The sequence below is a fragment of the Rutilus rutilus genome, assembly GCF_951802725.1.
Source record: "Rutilus rutilus genome assembly, chromosome: 12".
NCBI lineage: Eukaryota > Metazoa > Chordata > Actinopteri > Cypriniformes > Leuciscidae > Rutilus > Rutilus rutilus.
The window spans coordinates 3,024,159-3,043,037 of record NC_140217.1 but is presented as its reverse complement, the minus strand read 5'-3'; the positions used below and the strand labels follow the sequence as shown (position 1 = coordinate 3,043,037).

At 39.5% G+C, this 18,879-nt stretch overlaps 1 protein-coding gene across 3 annotated transcripts in view; it reads left to right on the top strand.

Annotated features, from left to right (window-relative positions):
* dlgap4b (discs, large homolog-associated protein 4b) overlaps positions 1-18,879 on the top strand; it is a 140,736-nt gene that overhangs the window by 71,055 nt on the left and 50,802 nt on the right. The window lies entirely within an intron of this gene.

The window sequence follows — 18,879 nt, the reverse complement described above, 5'->3', positions numbered from 1 at the left end:
TTGTACTGATGTCTGACTTATTAATTTATTATTAATAATCTGATATTCTGTTTTGACTGTCAATCAAAACAGAAAATGAGGCGAAGCACCTTTTATTTGTAAACTATGAATTCAGTGCATTCTAAAAAAAAGATATTACCTCATGGTTATTTTTTCATTGAATTACCGTCGTATAAACCTCACATCGTAATATATGATGTTTTATAAACAAAGTTCGGGAGGAGCACGTTCAAATAATCAATCAATCAAGCAATCTATCAATCATCTCATCAAACAATTACCATGTCTATCCTATCAGCATGAGAGGAAGCATATATATATTCACTCTGTCAACTCACCTAACTTCCTTGACAGTTTCAGCATCCCTCCACCACCCCTACTCCTCACCCTTGGCTTGTTCTTTCACAGCCAGGAATACGGGGGGAGTACTCTGGGCTCGGGCCGAATACCGAGCCCGGAGCCCTCTCCTCGGACAGCACGCCAAATACGCATTTATTCTATCTGACTTATTTGTAAGTGTGAACTAGTGAAACCCCTAGTATAGATTGTAAACAGCAGAACTGAAGTGAATGTTCCAGCACGGACTGAGACTGAGACGCACGTTCGTCACGGACTCATTCAGCGCTGTGTAGAAATAACAGCGTTATCTTCTCTGAACACCGTATCTGTGTTATTGTACAACTCGACGACAATGATGTCTGTTTGTTGCTGTAAATGACTAAAGGAGAGGTTTTATTGCTCAGATTTTGCTCGCGGTCCATCAGACTCTGGGTGTGTATAATAACAGTTAACGCTGAGAAGAGCGTAGCTCTGTATTTGAATGGTTGTGACAGTGGCTTTAGGGTGTAACGTGTTGGATTCTCGGCTGTCTCTTTCTCTGGTGCGTTTGATGGAGCGTCCTCACCGAGAAACACCAGCGAGACTCTCTCTCTCCATCCGTCACTGTGGTTATCGGCGTGGCAGACGGACTGGTACTTTGTCATGTTAATGTAACGGTCCTGTCTGCAGACGCTCCTGTAGAGACCCACAATCCCAAAATATGTTCATAGCTCATTCTCGTCATTCACAAGAAGACTCAGGAATTCATGTTAATTCACACACATTTCATGATGTTGATATGAATTACACTCTTTAAGTACACCTATTATGCCCTTTTACAGTCTTTTATGATCATTTTCTCATATTCTCCATTGTTGCAGCTCCTCTCTTCCCAGTCTGTCAGTAACGCTCTGTTTAGTTCCTGTCTCTATGAAGCCCCTCCTTCTGAAAAGCACACTGTGCTCTGATTGGTCGGCTGGATCAGTGTGTTGTGATTGGTCGAGCGCTTTGAGTGTGTTTGGGAAATATCCCGCTCTTAACATAACCGCCAGTTTAACACACTACTAACTAACTCACCCAGGCCCCGCCCCTTTATTCTGCGTATTAATTATTTAAATGAGGAATATTGTGACGTGTTCGTTCCCGGAAGAAACTCAAGACTACAGTGGAGGCGTTTCAGGGAGTTCAGAAACACTGACACTGATATAGAGGATAACTGCAGCTTTTTCAAGCTCAAACAGAAACATTACACACTAAAGAAAGATGAACATTGAAAAACTGTTTTCCTTTTTAAAAATAAAGCTTCCAGTTGCAGCGTTTGATTTGACTCAGATTGACTGATTGGCTGGTCAGATAAACATGAACAGTTTTACCTGATTATCAGTTTTGCCAGATTATCCAAATGAAAATTTGATGGTGGCCAAATGTTAAGTTGAAAAACAGAAGTACTTAATGGGAAAAAGTCCCTACAAGTCAATAAATGCTCAGTAAACACAGCAGGAGTCGTGATGATCACAGACTTTCGTTTAACTGAGCTGAGTGCTGCTAAACCCGTCTCACTCACAGATCATTACGACTCAGATGTGTCTGAAGGTGCTGAGCGAGATGGACCATCCGTTTCCATTAGTTACCCTTTCAGGCGGATTAGTGGCACTGCCTCGTCTCACATGACTCACATTCACCACATGCTACACCATCTCAATAAAACCACAATGGTCTGAAGTGAAGCAGAGATCCGGTCTCCCTCTGAAATGTAATTTATTTATTTATTTTTTGCTTTGTTGATTATTTCTATTTATTCATTTATTTATGCTTGTTTTTATTTATGTATTTGTTTGTTTATTTATTTATGCATTTATTTATTTATTTATGCATTTGTTTATTTATTTGTTTTTTATTTATGCATTTATTTATGCATTTGTTTATTTCTTTATGTATTTATTTATTTATGCATTTTTCTTCTTTATTATTTATGAATTTTTTATTCATTTATTTATAACTGGAAACAAACGTGATGTGACCACCCTCTGAAAAAAAATTTATTTTTATTTTTGTACTGTTTGTTTATTTATTTATTTATTTATTCATTTATGCATTTGTGTATTTATTTATATATCCAAATGGGGAAGGTTTTGAAAAAAATATATGTTTTTATTTATTTATTAATCACTGCCTCCCTATTGGTGAATACACTACTGGTGTGTGCATGTACTCAGTTATCACTCTTTACCAGCACTACAGAGTCCAATGGGAAGAGCGAACAACAATCAACTGCTTTGGCTTTTATTTGCATACAATTAGTAGTTGTACAAATACATCTAATTGGATAAAATGCAATCAAACATGTGAACCTCAACAGTAGCAGATCATGTTTAGAAAAACTAGGGTCAAAAGAACTTCAACTCTGATCACAGTCTGATAATTGATGAGCACTTAATTAATCTCTGTGCCATATCAGTCAGTATGTCACATATCTGGACCACAAAACCAGTCACATGGGTCATAATTTTGAAATTGAGATTTATACATCACATGAAAGCTGAATAAATAAGCTTTCCACTGATGAATGGTTTGTTAGGATAGGACAATATGTGGCCGAAATACAACTATTGAAAATCTGGAATCTGAGGGTGCAAAAAAATCAAAATATTGAGAAAATCTCCTTTAAAGTTGTGCATTTATGTTCACGATTGTGCTGCATTCACTCACAAAAATAAATGTTTTATATATTTACAGTAGGAAATTTACAAAATATCTTCATGGAACATGATCTTTACTTAATATCCTAATGATTTTTGGCATAAAAGAAAAATCGATAATTTTGACCCATGCAATGTACTGTTGGCTATTGCCACAAATATACCCGTGCGACTCGAGACTGGTTTTGTGTCCAGGGTCACATATGTTTCTTAACAGGTGGATCGAGGTGCTAGCAAACCTCAGCCAAAGTCATGGGTTTGATTCCCTGATACAATGCTTTGGATCAAAGCGGCTGCCAAGCGCACCGATGTAAATCACCCTGCACAGCTTCATCCTCATTAAGCGTGTGATCAGCTGTCACCAGTGGAGGTTAAACTCCAGCAGCAGTTGGTCAGACATGTGGTCCGCTCTCTCCAGAGCTCAGTGTTTAAACCCAGTGTGAAGACCACACGCTGAAGCCCGTCACGCTTCTCATCAGGATTCCACAACACGCTCAAGCATGCGTCGCTCATTAATCTCACTAAACGTGCTGGCATGGTGTGTTTCTACTGTATTCTAACCAGTGGATAGATTACTCTATTCCCTCGTGAGCTTACAAACAACAGTAACTGGTCTATATCGGATTTTGAAGTTGTCAGATGCATATGAGTTTTTAGAACCACATTTTAATTGTTTAAAAATCTGTGTCGTTTGTTTGTGTCATTCATAGGCATGCAACAAAAATTAAAGTGGACCTATTATGCCCTTTTACAAAGTCTACTAGAATAGTTTTCATGGTTAAATGTTGATTATTCCCCCATATTCTCCATTGTTGCAGCTCCTCTCTTCCCAGTCTGCCAGTCTGTTTAGTTCCTGTCTCTATGAAGCCCCTCCTCCTGAAAAGCACACTGTGCTCTGATTGGTCGGCTGGAGCAGTGTGTTGTGATTGGTCGAGCGCTTCGAGTGTGTTTGGGAAATCTCCCGCTCTTACCATAACCGCCAGTTTAACACACTACTGACTAACTCACCCAGGCCCCGCCCCTTTATTCTGCGTATTAATTATTTAAATGAGGAATATTGTGACGTGTTCGTTCCCGGAAGAAACTCAAGACTACAATGGAGGCGTTTCAGGGAGTTCAGAAACACTGGCACTGATATAGAGGATAACTGGAGCTCTTTCAAGCTGAAACAGAAACATTACACACTAAAGAAAGATGAACATGGGAAAAAGCATAATAAGACCCCTTTAATTTGTGCAAAAAACTGATTGTGTTCACTGATGTTTAAGCTAAAACATGAATTTGTTTGAAAATACATTTGGAGTAGTTATTTAGGGGAAATGCTTTTTGCTTAATTCTCCTCTACACTGTAAAAAATTTCTAACCCTCCCAAATCAAAAATTTCAAGTGACCGATAACATCTACATTTTTCAATTGGCCCAAGTGAAAATCTGTAAATTTAATTTGATAATTTACAGATTTTCACTTGGGCCAATTGAAAAATTTAGATGTTATCGGTCACTTGAAATTTTTGATTTGGGAGGGTTAGAAATTTTTTACAGTGTATTGTGTGCATTATATTCACATCCAAAGCATTCATTTCAGATGTTCTCTAGAAAAGATGCTGCATCGATTGACTAAGTGCAGGAATGGTGATATTTTGGAGCGGCTCAGGTTGAGTTTCAGCACATTAGACTGCAGTCAGTCTGTCGGTCGTATTATATATCTGGTTCAGACTCAATCACACTCTGGGTTCAGACTCCATTTTGGCTCGTGCCTCACGGGACGCCCGCAGAACGCAGCTGTAGATCCAGAGATGTGGGACAGAGGACACACATCCCTCACTATTACAGAAACACCCTGAGACTCCATGCACAGTGAAGACTAGCGGAGGAGAATGATGCATCGCCTGCGCTCACCTCACCATTCCCCGGAGCGAAGACATTAAGAAAGAGGAAGTGGAGAGCAGAAAGAGAAGCTCCAGATAATAATGGAAATCCGAAACATTTCCTGCTCAGCTATTTGTATGAATACTATTACGCTGATCTATTATTGTGGAATAATATATGTTTGAGATGAACCACAGCAAACTGGGGTTGGTCTCTGTGCCTTTTCCCGTGTAAGTGGGAATATTTCGGGTTCAGTTCAAGTAAAGCTCAGCCGAAGACTTGTGAGGCATAATCCATTAATACATTTCAACTCTTCCCTCCTTTACTTAAAAAAAAAAAAAAGGGTACAGTGATGTACATGCAGTGGAGGTCAAAGGGCAAGGATTTTAAAGCAGAAAGGTGAAGCTTATTGTTTTATAAATGCATATACATTCATTATTCTGGTATTATTTTCTGGTTTAAATCATTTTTACAGTCATTTAAATGTTTTAGGCATTACATAACTTCACACAGAAAAGGTTAGTAAGCGATTTTTCACACTAAAATCATGGTAACACTTTTTTTTTTTTTTACATCTTGTGGCTTTACTATTGAAACAGGGAATATTTAATAATAATATTCACCCCATTCTCTTCCATTGTCTCAATGTAACCCAGATTGTCAAATTTTTTTGTGGAAAAAAACCCAATATGTCAGTTTAGCTGAACTTGACCTGAACCTGGAACATTCCTCTACGCTGCAATAGTCAAATGTATGTCTGTGCGTATGTTTATGCATATTTATATGTTACATTTTAAAGAGCTTTGTAATAAAGCTTTAAGCTGTAAGTCTCCATCTGGATCATCGTATTGCCTTTCTTTCAGCATTCCCTGAATTCTCACTGCCATTTGTTTTCCACAGTTCCTGATAGTTCCAGGAAGGAGTGCAGTGAATGGACGGGCTCTGCTCTCTTTGGGAAAGTAGGGCATGCGAGAGCCCGGGGACGCGCAGGATTAATGCACTAATTCCATTCATGCACTATTCAAAACGGCAAAGGTGCTTTCATCAGTAATCTGCCGAGCAGTGGCCCAAACCTCACTCGCATTACGCCGTATCATCACAAGCCATCTGCAGAACACTTCATGCTAACACGAGCCACTTCCCACGGCTCTTCTGGGTTGAAGATGTTCAAGGTCTTTATGTGGGCTTACTGCAGATCTGTGGCCTTGTCCACACTAATACGTTTTCGTTTGACAACGCATCTTTTTCTCTCCGTTTTGGCCCGTTTTTAACAATGAAAACAAAGCTTTTTGAAACGCTCTCTAAAGTGGATACATTTTAAAATGCTGTTTTCACGTTGTAGTCATAGACTGTAAAAAAATATGGACGTAGTGTCCGTGACGTCACCCGTAGGTTTCTGAAGACCGTTTTTGAAGCCTAAAGTGGGCGTGGCCGACCGTCACCATCTTGGCAGCACGTCACTCCCAAATTTATTTAGCTGAGGTAAGGTGACGGCTAACAGACAGCAGACAAACGGCTAATGATGACTAATGACCACTGCAGGGGGAATCCACCTGTCACTCAAAAGTGGACACGTCCTTAATTATGCAGAACTTTAAGGCTTAATATAATTTAAACGGATGAGTTATAAAAAAATTCACCCCCCTCACAGTCGTCATGAAGGGCAAAATTAGCTGTATCGACCAAAGCCACTTTTTGCTCCAGGCTGTAAACGTGTTTTTTTCTGCTGTAAAGTTGGGCATTTTAACATGGGGGAGATACAGATTTGACTCACTTCTGCAGCCAGCCTCAAGCGGCCAGTCGATGAATTGCCGTTTAATTCACTTCCGTGTTGGTTTCAAGAGAGAGACAGGGAGGTTGCCGCTTGGTTGTAGTGTGGACTGTGAAAACTGAGGTGTTTGAAAACGATGATTTAGTCATGTGACGCGTATTGAATCCATAGATATTCATGTTTATACCATGTGCCTGTTATGTGCTATTCACTTTCACACTGTTGCTACTTTGCACACTCTTCATATCACAGTCCTGCAAAGATGACAGAAAATTCACTCGCATTTGCAGGTGTGTTTTAGACCTGATATGAAGAGTGTGCAAAGTAATGGTAATAGTGAGTGCGACCTGGACGCTTCGGAGAATGGTGGGATATTTTACTAAATAAAATGATCCTGCCAGAAGAAGTGCGTGATAACTTGATTATGTCCTGTTCCGTCTGTATCATCTCAATGAGCTTTTGTGAGAGTTTCGGTGTGGATGAGAAACTTTTGGAAAACGCTTGAAAACGCTAGTGTGGACGGCGAGCGTTTTGAAACGAAACCTCCGTAAACATATGCATAGATGAAGTGTTCATTATAAGACCTATAACATGCATTTAGAAAATAGATAGGGTCCATCTTCCGTTCATGTACACTTTCGTAGATTGTGGATTGCGTATACATACATTTTGTCTAATACAGATACATTTGAAAACGGCGTTTTCGTTTATAAACGCTCTCCGTCCACACTAGCGTTTTCTGGCGTTTTCGGACGTTTCAGTGTGGATGAGAAACTTTTGAAAAACGCCTGAAAACGCTAAATTCACCTTTACTGCGCATGCGTAAAACCCCACAAAAGATCACTGATATGATTCAGATGGAAAAATAAATAATGAAGTTATCGCGCACTTCTTCTGACAGGATCATTTTATTTAGTAAAATATCTCAGCATTCACTGATGCGGTCCAGGTCGCACGCAGTCGCCATGTTTGGTCTAGAACTGCTCTCATGTATTGCCGCAGGACAGCAAATGTGAGTAAATACTGTCATCTCTGCAGGACTGTGATATGAAGAGTGTGCAATGGAGAATATTTTTAGCAGCAGTGTGAAAGTGAATAGCACATAACAGGCACAGTACTGGTATAAACATGAATATCTATTGGTACAATATGCGTCACATGACTAAATTTATGGTTCGTATTAAAAATTACGTATCGTTTTTAAATGCCACCGGTTTCACAGTCCACACTACAGTCCACACTCCAGTCCACACTACAGTCCACACTCCAGTCCACACTACAGGCCACACTACAGTCCACACTACAGTCCACACTACAGTCCACACTACAGTCCACACTACAGTCCACACTACAGTCCACACTACAGGCCACACTACAGGCCACACTACAGGCCACACTACAGTCCACACTACAGGCCACACTACAGGCCACACTACAGTCCACACTACAGTCCACACTACAGTCCACACTACAGGCCACACTACAGTCCACACTACAGGCCACACTACAGTCCACACTACAGTCCACACTACAGTCCACACTACAGTCCACACTACAGTCCACACTACAGGCCACACTACAGTCCACACTACAGGCCACACTACAGTCCACACTACAGTCCACACTACAGTCCACACTACAGTCCACACTACAGGCCACACTACAGGCCACACTACAGTCCACACTACAGGCCACACTACAGTCCACACTACAGTCCACACTACAGGCCACACTACAGTCCACACTACAGGCCACACTACAGTCCACACTACAGTCCACACTACAGGCCACACTACAGTCCACACTACAGGCCACACTACAGTCCACACTACAGTCCACACTACAGTCCACACTACAGTCCACACTACAGTCCACACTACAGGCCACACTACAGTCCACACTACAGTCCACACTACAGTCCACACTACAGGCCACACTACAGGCCACACTACAGTCCACACTACAGTCCACACTACAGTCCACACTACAGTCCACACTACAGTCCACACTACAACGTGAAAGCGGCGTTTTCAAATGTATCCACTTTGGAGTGCGCTTTCAAAAAGCTTCGTTTTCATTAATAAAAAGAAGGCCAAAACAGAGAGAAAAGATGCGTTAACGTATTAGTGTGGACATGGCCTATGCACAAATCTGTCCAAATGCTAATGTCACACACCTTTGCATGTGGAACAACAAATTTTCCATGCTTATAAAATCTGTCATCATGAAAGCCTGTTATCAGCACCGTCTCATCCTGCAGATCTGAACTGAGTCACAGCGAGAAGGAGCCGCTCATCCTGGGCTTTATTCTGCTGAGTCATTCTGCTGTTGAACATGACAGACTAACTTCCTTCCTCCTCATGGCATGTAACCAGAGATGTTTTTTCCTATCTTTCTCTGTCCACAATCCTTTACAACATTACTGATTTATGTGAGCATTTACACTGCTGAAGGGAACCCAGCGACTAACAACTACAGGCAATTTGGCAGATTAAGAGCTGGCAGAGACTGATGGAAGAGAGCCAGAAACAATAGTTTAATGAAATATTGACACTGCTACTGAGAAGCATTGATCTTCTTTTGATGGCTACGGTATTACAATTAAAATAAGGGAATATTTTGAGTCTCTGTATTCCATACAATGAAATGTGGATGGAAACTCCGGAAATGACGGAAAAAGTACCTTAAAAGTAGTGCATGTGATTCGTGCATTTTCATTGTACCGAAAACTGTTATTCGTTAATGTTTAGTGGAAGAAAGAAAGTCATACAGGTGTGAAATAACTAGTAAATGATGAGAAAAGTGTTGTTTTTGCGTGCTATTCCTGAACTATTGGTGCTCTTCAGTCACTTTTGACCAAAAGATGTAAAAATTGTATTGGTTTTATTGGTGATTTTTGTAGGATTAGCTACGAACAAATCGTACACATGAATCAAAAAGGTTAAATGATCCCAAAAAACATAGTCACACTTGTATTCCTCACGGTCAAAAATGACCGCCATAGAAAGGAATGGGAGTTTTTTGGCTGTGAAATCTACAAATCAGCCATGATTCAGAAAAAAGCACACAGCAATGAAGGGGTTAATTGACAAATCATTTATAAAATAGAAAAAAAACATTGTATGGATTGATTAAATTCTTTCCCACATTCAAGTGTTGATAAAAAAAAGAAAGTATTAAACATTGTTGTAATAAATTTAATGTTACAATATATTCACATAGAAAACAGCTCTTTTAAATTGTAATAATTTTTCCCAATGTTACTGTTTTTACTGTATTTTTCATCAAATAAATGCAAAAGAGACTTCTCACCAAAACATTTTAAAAATCCTTTAAATGCCAGTGAAGCTTCCCAACAAAATAACAAGTTTCTATTTTTTCTGTAACCTCATGGAAACTCCATTAAAAATGACCTTGCATATTAAGATTGATTGTTTGTACAGTCACGCTCTTGCATAAGCGACTCGGCCAATATCCACAGTGTGAAGATTGCTATTTAATTATATTATTTAATTATGAGTGTTTATGATTGGGGCTGATATACGAGCCGCTGTCGTCTGTGGTGATTTAGCCACGAGTCGCGCTGTGACAGAAACCACTGTAATGGTCATGAACGTGTCCCTGTGCACTTGATGTCATCTACCCCACTATGATCATTGAAAATAGTTGCGGGTTTAATTATCATTTGGAAGCAGTAACTGTGTTTACCCTATAGCAGAAGCTAGAAACAACCGTGCTAGTTTACGCCATGAGAACAAAGGCTCTTGGGATCTGGAGTCCCTTGGGATACTGGAAGAAATGAGACTGACCGCAAGGATAGGATGATAGATATCTCTTCTGCCAGCCTTGTATACCATAAAGGCCTTTAAACTGCATTAAATCAGCTCAGATCCGGTGGGACGATGGCAGGGCTGCCTAGCAGCACACACACACACACACACACACAGTGCTGTACTGTAATCTCTGTAGGGCCTGAAAAGGCAGCACTCTGTTTATATGGCATGCTGATCTCTGAGGACGTTAATCTGTGCGGTCTCTCAGAGCTGGTTACAGTGCCGTCTACATGACATATGCTGGAGGACGCTGTCAGTTCGTGCAGTTATTAGTTTGAGTGATGTCATTTGTTCAAGTCTTCATCATTGCTGTAGTTGTGCTTGGTTGTGTTGTTAGCGTGACTGCCAGCAACGTGCACATGGCAAATGAAGTGATTCTGAGTGTCGTCCGGCTTTGAGAAGCTTGTGCATGTGCTCTTTCTTACACTGCTGTGTTAAATATTGAAAAGGCACGCTCTTTTAAAGGACAAAACTGCATGAACATTTTGTTTACAATACAGAAAATTAAAGGTTTTATCAGTGATTTCAGGCCCAAAAAAAAAAAGATCACATTCATCTAATCTTTCCTAACGATCCGCTAGCTGCCCGCCCCGTAAGCATGCTGTCAAAAAACCGCGTCTCTGTAGGCAGCCTAGGCTCTGAGATCTGCACACAAAAACAGCTGGTTTCACCAACCACTCAAAACCAAAACAAATAGTGTTCCAACCAATCACCGACAGGGGGTGGGTGTTGTGAGGTTTTGTGCTTGTGCACGGCTGCACGCGACGTCGGAGCTGAAGAAGAAGCTGACTCAAAACCTACAACACCCCCTGTCGGTGATTGATTGGAACACTATTTGTTTTGGTTTTGAGTGGTTGGTGAAACCAATTGTTTTGAATTGAACCAATTGAAACCAAAAAAGGAGAAGGAACTTGTAACTTTTTGGGCCCTATTTTAACGATCTGAAACGCAAGTGTCAAAGCGCAAAGCGCAAGTAACTTTGTGGGCGGGTCTTGGCGCTGTTGCTATTTTCCCGGCGGGATAAATGACTCTTGCGCCTGGCGCAAATCTAAAAGGGGTTGGTCTGAAGTAGCTTCATTATTCATAGGTGTGGTTTGGGCGTAACGTGAAATAAACCAATCAGAGCGACATCTCACATTCCCTTTAAGAGCAGGCGCGCTTGTTCTAAAGCGAATTCCTATTATAACGGCGGATTTGCCAGACGCGCGTCAGGAGCGGTTCACAGCCGAGGAGACCGGCGTTCCCGTCAGGGACGTTGGGGATGGAGAAACCCACCCAAATTAACTTCGGTTAAACAGGCGTATGATAATTTGGGTAAATGTGTAAGCTAGATGTATGCTTTTATAATAAACTATCTATCTATCTATCTATCTATCTATCTATCTATCTATCTATCTATCTATCTTTCGTAATAATGTATGATTTGCAAAAATGATAACTGCTGCGTCTGTGTGTAGATGAGAGAATCAAAGTGTATGCGCATTGTGCACACGCTACATTGATTAAGGCCAAGCATGCACCCTTAAAATAGCATATTAATAACATGCGCAACGCGCCACTGACTTTAAACTGTTTTTTTTCGGTTAGTGGCGCAATTGTTTTCTAAACCTGTAAAATAGCATGAGGGAACGTTTGCGCCGGAACACGCCTCCTCTTTGCGCTGAACCGCCCCGGGGAGCGCAAGTGTATTTCTTAGTTAACCGACGTGCTTCTGTGGAGGGAAAAGTCCGCTTTGCGCGGGTGCAAAATAGGAATGATACATGCGTCCGTGTACAAAGTCAATTGCGCTGGGTGCAAGATAGGGCCCTTTATCTCACAATTCTGACTTTTTTCTCAGAACTGCGTGAAGTAAACTCGCCATTGTATGAGAAAAATTCAGAATTGTGAGATAAAAAGTCACAATTAACTTTTAAATTGCTATATTCCTTGGCGGAAAGAAGCTTCAATACCATAAAAGTTTTGAGAAAATGATCAAAACTGCTGGTGCTGGTGCTGGCTCGCAACATTTCTTTTTTTTTTAATGCTGGCAGGGAAAGAGTTAATAGGGCTGCATGATATGCAATATGGCTAATTACCATTATCAAATCACAAAGGCTACAATTTAGTTAAATAAATACACATGCTGTGTGTTGTTTAGCAATATTACTATTATTAGGGGTTCAAGCATGAAATGCTGAATGCTTGTAATTGTAAGGATTTGTAAAACTGATCGTGCAGGCCAAACCGTAAGGCCTAGAGACGTGAAACCTGGCCAGATGGTAGGCCTCGATTTGGGGAGAACCTATCAGAGTATGACCCCGATTGGCCCATAGGTGGCGCTACAGCAACCAAAAGTACAAAATCGCTCATAACTCTTATGACTCTCTAGATCAGTAGTTATCGAAAAAAAAGTTGAACTTTTGCATTTGGCTGGCTGTAACAGGGTCATTTAGAAAAGGGGCGTGGCAAAATACACTCAAAAGCCTATAAATCCTAAAGGAAAACTCAGAACTTCACAGAAATTGGTGAGCATATGTGAGATAACATTCTGAGCAAGCATCTAAAGTTTTATGAATATCGGACCATAGGTGGCGCTATAACTGTTAAAATGCTTTAAAACCATATATTTCCTATGGTAAATTGCCTGTATTGGCTGTAAATTTGCAGTTAGATTTTTTTCCTCAAATCGTGGACATCTGTGAGTAATTCATTAATAGTTTGACATCCTGAAATATTGTGAGACTTGCATGCATGATACATCAACTTCTGACTTAACCAACAGTGTGAGTCAGGGGCGAGACTATTGGACACATTGTTTGTTTGTTTGTTTGTTTTATTGCACTATGTTTTTTATTGTAGTTTGATGCATGTGGTTCAGACACATTGACTGATGCAGGTTTGAATCCAGGTTGTGCTTTCCAATCAAAAAGGCCCAAAAATGTTTTTTAAAGAAAACAATAGACTTCAACATGGATGAACGCAAAGCTTTCTGAAGGCTTTGAAATCATTTTCTATGCCTGACTTTAGAAAAGAGCCATCTGGCTTGCAATGTGAAATGATGAATAGTCATAAATGTTGTTATAACATATTTTTACTTCACTTGTTTCACATTAATAGTCTCTGTCAGAGGCGGATTCTTCCTCTTCCAGCTTAACTCAGAGTCAGTCTCATCTGAGCTTGTACTGATCATATTGAATCCCTTTAGGTACAGCATGAGACACAACAAACATTTCCACTCTTTATTTCATCTCTCTTTCATTCGTTTTTTTTTTTTTCTAACTACTATTAATCTAAACCCGCCTGTCTACGGTATATTCAATCTTCTGCGACAGATTGACATGCATTCGAAACGAGATTACAGCGGAATCTCTTCAGAGTAAATATATCTTTTCCTCTTTTTGTTCAGAATGCCATTTATTCTCATCCGAGGGGAATTTAAGGACATGCTCTTGAAATTTTAATGTAATTTTGCAGCTATTTTTCAGCTCAACTGTTTTAAACATTGATAATAATCAGAAATGTTTCTTGAGCATCAAATCGTCATATTAGACATGATTTCTGAAGGATCATGTGATTCTGAAGACTGGAGTAATGATGCTGAAAATTCAGCTTTCATCACAGGAATAAATTACATTTTAACATATATTCATATAGAAACCACGTATTTTAAATTGTAATAATATCTCACAATATTACTGTTTTTACTGTATTTTTAATCAAATAAATGCAGCCCTTGTGAGCAGAAGAGACTCACCTCAAACTTCCCGATCATTCAAAAAGCATTGATCCCATAATAATAGGCCATTAGGCAAACTGGTAAATGTGTGTAAATCAATGTTTCTGTCTTGAGCTTTGGGCTGAGAGAGAGGAATGTGCACAGCTGGGCAGGGTTCTGTTATTTGATCTTGTTTTGTAGGTATCGAGGGATCGACTCGACTGATATCTCTGCGGGAACCGGAGGCCAAATTACAGACCAGAACAAAAGCTTTCTGGAGGGAGAATGCGAGTCGGGCAGCTTTTTGATTTAGTCCTGATATAACTAAAGTCTCACCTAGAGATAAGAGCTGAAGAGGGTCTGATTCTCGATATGAAGTGACAGCAAGGGACAGGTGTGGAGAATGGAGGTCGCCTGATCATTTAAGATCAAATATTATTTTATTTTTTGTGCACCTGACAGTGGTTTGACCCTCGATTACAGGGATGGGAATAGAGAGCTGGTTCTTAAATATTATTACTTTTTAAATGCCATGATATATATATATATATATATATATATATATATATATTGTTTTTGTCAATGGTTCTTTAGTATCTGCATTGAGACCAAAGACGAGTTTTGAGTTTGCATGTTTGGTTGAATGTGATGTGAGAGAAAGGCTGGATGCCGTGCAACATTTTTCTAAATTCTTGCAAAAAGAAACATTCTGTCATCATTTACTCGGTTCATATTCCATATTTTGTTTCTTCTGCAGAACACAGAAACTAATCACTGCGAAAAGTGGATTTATTCCCCAGTCTTGGTTTCCAGTACAAACATCTAAACATTCTGATATCAAGAAACGTTTCCTTGAGAAGCAAACATGGCATAACATTAGAAGTCTTCATTTTTAATAAAAAAATGTATCAAAAGTTTAATCTTAAAGCAAGAAAACTATCTTATCATCTATATGTTTTTGCTTTAAATGAGGTTTATTTTTCTGACCCCTTTTTTTCTTATTTTAGGCTTAAACTCTCTTAATTGTGATACATTTTTAATATATAAAAAATAAAAAACGTAATTGGTTGTGTCATCTTGCTTCTCCAGTAAATGTATCTTTATGCAATAATGTTTAGAAAATACTGAGTAAAAAAAAAAAAAAAAAGTGCAATAAAGATCGGTAACACTTTATTTTAGGTGTCCTTGTTACATATGTTACATGTACTTACCATAGTAATAACAGTAAATTATGCATAATTACATGCAACTAACCCTCAACCAAACCCTAATCCTAACCCTATAGTAAGTACATGTAGTTGCTTAATATTACTCAGTACTTCAATATATAATTACACTGTAACAATGACACCTTAAAATAAAGTGTAACCAAAAGATCTTCTTGAGAACGAAGCGACTCAATGTAGGTCTGAGGTGTATGAAAGAGTCCAAGCGTGGAGAAAACCCGTCCAACTGACCAAACAGAACTAGTTAAACCAAGAGATCTGCAGATATAAGCGGGATTAGAGATGGTTATTTGCTGACAGTTCCATGATAATTGTCCGTTCGCAAAGACCCGCCCCCTTTAGTTACTGTTGCTATGTCCGACAAGCCACGCCTCTCTCACGCCACTCCATGTTCTCACGCAGTGAAACACACATCACGGAGCAGAGAGGACACTGACAACACACTGACACACAGGACAGACCAGCTTACTTTTGTTTGATATGAAACAAAGTCTCACCTTTCAAATTTGGTCATTTTTTTTATGAAATTTAAAGTGTTGTGTCTCTTTAATGTGTCTGACAGATCGCTCAGTTAAAGCGGCTCGTGAACCGATCATCTCTTCCTTCTAGTTTATTAAAGCATCAAATAAACATGAATGAACATCAGAAGGAATGTTGTTTTAACCGCGGAAAGACGTTTCTCAAGTTCAAATCCTCCAACGTTAATCTACTAACTCTCCTGACTGCTTTGTCGGACAAACATGGCGGATTCGGCGGATTATGATTGGTCAGATCTCAGATGTCAATCAAACTCCCTGCGAAGGGTCAATTATTAGACCATAGGAAGAAAAAAGGTGGTTTTATTCCCTGCAGAGCTGTTGAATTTGGCCGTATCCGACATTGGACAAAATCAGTTCAAAACTCAAATCTTTTAGGCTCAGGACAGGTGTGGGAGGAGGTCAGGAAGAGAAGCATTCGAAAGCTGAAGTGTTTTCATGTCAGCGAGAGTCTCGGATGAATTCAGGAGTTCAGCAAGAAACTTCTCAAGAATTTTGAAAAGAAATCCACTTTCTGATTGATCAAAGTTGAAGATGCTCAGAGACGTTCAGTATACTACATTTATTCTGCTCAAAGAAAGAAATAAAGTGTTTTCCGAAAGAAAAAAACAATTATATCCGCTGCAAACCGCTGAAGGGTCAGTGAGTCTGGCAGATCATTAAACATCTCAGAGTCACTTGCCTGATTGTTTGCAGTTTATTTCACATTCAGTAAAGCTCTGACAGATGTAAAAAGAAGTGAGTCTATGAACTCAGTCGAAGCCCAAGAGGTTTTAAAGTGGCTCAGTGTCTGTAATGCGTTTCTCTTGCCGCTCTCAGACAAACGGGGCATTACGGTTGAGCTTTAATAAATTAGACATTTTAACAGGTTGTGAAATATTCAAATGCACTACTACAGTACATGCAAATAATGTGCGATGCTTTCAAAGATTAATTCTGTGACTGTTCGTGGAAAGCTCAGAGACTCTAGAGCACTTGATGGTTGCATAGAAATGTAATGCAAAAATAAATATTAAAGAGGACCTTTTATGCTTTTTTCCATGTTCATCTTTCTTTAGGCATTAAAAAGCTCTGAGTTCTTCTCTATATCAGTGCCAGTGTTTCTGAACTCCCTGAAACGCCTCCATTGTAGTCTTGAGTTTCTTCCCGGGAACGAACACGTCACAATATTCCTCATTGTAATAATTCATACGCAGAATAAAGGGTCGGGGCCTGGGTGAGTTAGTTAGTAGTGTGTTGAAACTGGTGGTTATGTTAAGAGGCGGGACATTTCCCAAACACACTCGAAGCGCTCGACCAATCACAACACACTGATCCAGCCGACCAATCAGAGCACAGTGTGCTTTTCAGAAGGAGGGGCTTCATAGAGACAGGAAGTAAACAGAGCGTTACTGACAGACTGGGAAGAAAGGAGCTGCAACAAATAATCAACATTCAAGCAGGAAAACCTGTTCTAGTAGAGCCTGAAAACAACATCAAGACTTTGTAAAGGGCATAAGAAGGCCACTTTAAAGGGGATATGATATTAAAATAGAAATGGTATATTTGTCTTGCTGCTGTGGTACAGCTTGGCCTTGAAACGCTCAGAGACCGTGATGTTCTCCGTGGGGCTTCAGGTTCAGGCGTGTCCTTCTGTAATGTGAACATGAGATCATCCATCATGCCACACACACACAGCAGGACACAGAGGTGTGTGAGCGGCGCTTTCAGATCAACTACAATCTTAAAACGCGAACTCCTTTAGGGGGCGTCCTCAACGGGAACGGTGGCTCATTAAAATGCAAATGTTTTATTTTAAAAATGCAAAGGTTTTTCCTTTAGTAGCAGGGCGTTTCCTCTGAGAAAGCGCCGGTGTTTAGGAAGAGGCTCGCGAGAAAGTTTAGCAGGTTCTAGAAAGATGAAATCACAGAGCTTTTTAACCCTGCTCGTTCTAGTCTCAGTGAAGTAGATTACAGAATCAACAAAGCGCATGAGAGAATAAAAAGAGAAAAAACACAGCAATTAGCACGTGCTAGAATGTGTGTGTGTGTGTGTGTGTGTGTGTGTGTGTGTGTGTGTGTGTGTGTGTGTGTGTGTGTGTGTGTGTGTGTGTGTGTGTGTGTGTGTGATGTCTTGCCTGAGATTGTCTTATCGTCACATTGACCCTGGAATCATTTTTGCATCTTTGGCATAATTAAGTCTGTGAGATGATTGATTGGATTAATTAGGAATGTTGTAAGACCGGCTGCAATCACACACACACACACACACACACACACACACACACACACACACACACTCAGTAATTGTCAGTAAATAATTGGTTTTATTCAAGTCCAAAAATATTGTTGAAACATTTATATTTGTCTGTACTGTACACACACCGTTCAGTAGTTTGGGGTTGATAAGATCTTTGAATGGTTTGGACATCTTTCCAAGGCAGCATTAATAATAATCGAAAATAGAGTTTTTTTTTTTTTGTAAAATATTATTGCAATTTAAAATAGCTGTTTTCTATTATAATATACATTAAATTAATTTCCAGCATCATTTCTCCAGTCTTCAGTGTCACATGATCCTTCAGAAATCATTCTAATATGATGATTTGATGCTCAAGAAACATTTATGATTATTAACAACTTTGAAAACAGAATATTTTTTTGTTATATAAAGTTCAAAAGAACAGCATTTATTTGAAATATAAATCTTTTATACCATTATAAATCTCTTTACTGTCACAACCACTAAATGTTATGCGTATTTTCTGGAAATACATACATTAAAACATCCGACTGACCCCAAACTTTTGAGCGGTATTGTATATATAATTATACTAACACTGAGGAGCTGGTCACAGAAACACCGCTAATGTGAAAGTATAAGGTCCGTTTTCATTTTATTTGACACGTTTTTACCCCATTTTTTTAGTTCACTAGTGTATAGATTCCTCAACTG